A 3,445-nucleotide genomic window follows, 5' to 3' on the forward strand; every position below is an offset into this window, starting at 1 on the left:
GCCAAGGAGAATTTAGTTGAAGGAGCATGTCAAAAGATATTTGGAAAGTGAGGTGACGTGAACTGCACGATTTTGCAATAATTTCTTTTGTTTCCCATAGCACTAAGTAGCATTAATATAATATTGAAGAGCGGTCTTCAACAAACGTAGAGTAGATTTATTCATTCCATTTCCATTAAACTGCCTAGGTGGACACATCGTAAGTCTCCCACGAACGAAGTCTACGACCAGCGAAGCCAACAGCGCACCGTAATTTCAATGGAAAATAGTTGTTTCATCTTAACCAATTATAATTCATGAGCATGAGCTGATGCGGATGATGGGAACGGCAGTTTATCGATAGGCAGAGTACCAGAGTCAGAGATGGATGCGAAGTAGGGAAGATGTGACATGGAAAAGAAAGGCAACCAAATCCAATCACGAAGGAATCGCAGGAAAGAAGAGTATCCATCCAGCACATTGCCCATCACAAATGCTGATCCAACCACGCTCAACACTCTCTATTTCCTCGCAGCCAAGTATAGCTGAAAGCATTTCTCTACCTTTCTTTCTTCCTCTTCTCCCCATTTTAGGTTTATGTCCTCCAATTTTACATTAGCGAGTGAGATGCATCTGGCCAAAATGACAGCGTCGTCCACTGCGGAGCAAGCGCCTTGACCCAGATCAGGTGTCATTGGGTGGAACGCGTCTCCAACAACCGTGACGCTCCCCTTGCCCTTTGCCTTACTGCTCCATTTCCACGGCCATTCCCATCTGAACCTTAGATCCGATATAGTCAACGTGTCAGCGGAACTGGACTGTACTAGCTCTTCAATGGGTTCTGGAAAACACCTTACCGTCTCTAACGCCGACCGTCTCAGGCCCTCCAAATCATGAGATAGCTGGGCATCTGTAAATTGAATCTCATCATCTCATCTCACCACTTATAACCATCATGGAAATACAAGTAAAGAAAACGTGGGAAAAATCATATTCAATTACCTTGTGGTTGTGATTTCCTGGTTATAAACCAAAACACTCGTTTGCCTGCGCAAGGAATCATTCCTGCCCTCACCCCTGCACCCATTACTTGTAGCATCCTTTCCTCTACTGCATGGTAAACCTGGGGACACTCTCCCATCCCTCTGAACGCAATGCGTCCTGTGTTCTTCGCCGCTTCTAAACCAATCCACTGTGCAACGACCGAATTCACGCCATCACAACCTATTACGATCTGATCCTCATAAAGTACACATCGCATCACATCACATCAGTTTCAAGAGATATTTTAGAAATCATCATCACAAAAATTAAAATGGTGAGTATATCATGAATTAATTGTTGATACCTTGGCTGTGATGGATGTTCCATCTGCCAGCTCTAGAGTAGTGAAAGGAGAGCCGGCCTTTTTATGGATGGAAACAAGTTTAGAGTTGAATCTGATACTTCCCTCAGGCAATGCTGTAGCTAGTGTTTCCAGAAGCAACTTGTCTTTCTATGCACCGAAATTCCTTACTTGATCTCCTGAACTCGATGATCATCACAAATTTAATTGAAAATGAATATAATTATATGAATTCTCTACTGACATGCATGTTTCGAATTATGAGTAAAATTATAAATCGATTACCCTGTGAGTTCTTTTTTGAGTTGAACGTCTGTCTGGACGTCAGAAGACACTGACCAATCCCGTATCCTGCATCACCATGTCAACGAATAGCAAAGTGAAGCTCCATTATTTTCTTCAATAAATTTGGCAATAATATTTACTTACTGCTCGTGCTGACTATAATTTGCACGAAGGGTATCTGCTACACCAAGAGAGTCAAGCGCTTTCCAACCATTGGCCCATACAGTTAAAGCGGCACCAGTAGTTCGAAGAGAATCAGCGAGCTCCAGCACTTGGCTCTTGAGGCCGATCCTGCATGCAGCATCCATTCACATTCACATCCCCATCCCCATAATACTAATGTTAATGTTGGGTCAACGTATAGTGCTTGTAGTATTATTATTTCTCAGTAACCAAGATAGCTGAAAAATGAGATCATGAGACGAGACTCACCTGTCGAGGGAAATGGCAGTGGCTAACCCTGCAACGCCGCCTCCTACAATTACAATATTAATTGCTTCAGTTCCATTAGAACTGAAGAGACTGTTGGGGGTGGCCATGCTCCCACGATTTCTCTCTCACAAATTAAACCTGCAATCTCACTTCGATCGTGCAATCCGAAACAGACATTATGCCTGGAGGGTGTATATACACACACGTTTATATATAGTGGAAGAATCTAATAGATCGTGCAGGCTCCTTAGGTAGAAATGCCCGAGGAATTTGAGGGACAAATCATAGAGAGATAATAGCGGAATCATCGTCATCAGAGGTTAAATTTGAACAGTTGACTAAAATGGAATCTTTCCTTAAAGACTCTCCACATCTTTTGTCAAAACTCTTAAAAAAGATAACTGAGTTTCTTAAACTGTTTTTTTCTCAAAACTCTTAAGAAAAAGAAGATAACCGAGTTTGTTAGACTGCCAAACTTCAGGTGCGGTGGCCAAACATCATCGTTTGCTCTCTCTATGTTATAAACAGAAGTCGTTTGAAATCATTTTCGAATTTTGCACGACTCATTACAGGCCACACATCACTCACATCAATATATTTAAATAAGGGAGGCTGCATTGCAGCTAGTCCCTGCCTTTTGCTGGGAGAGCCCTAAGTATCGGACAACTCAGCCATATAATAAACGACAAAGGCAATCAGCGAAAGCCAGATTAGCACTTCCCCTGCAAAGTCAACAAAAAACTAGAAACAGAACAAGGCTGCAACCAACATAGGGCCATACAAAGTAAATGCAACCTGATAAAACCAAATACCCTGCAATGTAAATGTAATGCCACCTGGTTGCGGCCTTCAAGACCAACATGGCAAATACTCTGCAAAAAACGCCATTGCTGCAACGATCTCCAGCACTCCATGTGGGAGAGGCAAGTACCTGTTACAAAGCACAACACAAGAAAATCAAATCTTCACAAACTTTAGCAAAATGACTAAATTTTCGAGCTCTGTTCCCTCAATTTATTTCTAAAAATCGATAATCTGAATCATGCTTCATGGTTCAAATGTGCATTTTTCATTCTTCAAATGTTCAATGAACATCGAAATTCTTAATCGAACAGTGCATTGCATTGTCATTTGTGGACAGTAGTACATTAATGAAACTAGTTCTTTTTGGTCGGCATCCGCTAGCAAAAGTGCCCCCAAACCGCTTATTACTCCAATACTATAGTGCAAAAATAGAAACTCTGAGGGTCAACAATTGTTTTCAGCCAGCCAGCAGATCTACATTCCTCATCAGCCAGACAGCGAGGCAATCCACCAACCATTGTAAACCGGCCAGCCATACACTTATAATAAACAAGGCAGCCCAGCCCAGGCAACCATCCATTATAAGCCAGCAGCCAATCA

The 3,445-nt window shown here is 42.1% G+C and overlaps 1 pseudogene; it reads right to left on the bottom strand.

Moving 5' to 3' along the window:
• Positions 1–200: 200 nt before the first annotated feature.
• LOC149168795 (monooxygenase 2-like) lies at positions 201–2,148 on the bottom strand (annotated as a pseudogene).
• Positions 2,149–3,445: the final 1,297 nt, after the last annotated feature.

Source organism: Pinus tabuliformis, chromosome 4_2 (genome assembly GCF_031772625.1).
Source record: "Pinus tabuliformis cultivar Carrire ecotype Pingquan chromosome 4_2, CPIR1, whole genome shotgun sequence".
NCBI lineage: Eukaryota > Viridiplantae > Streptophyta > Pinopsida > Pinales > Pinaceae > Pinus > Pinus tabuliformis.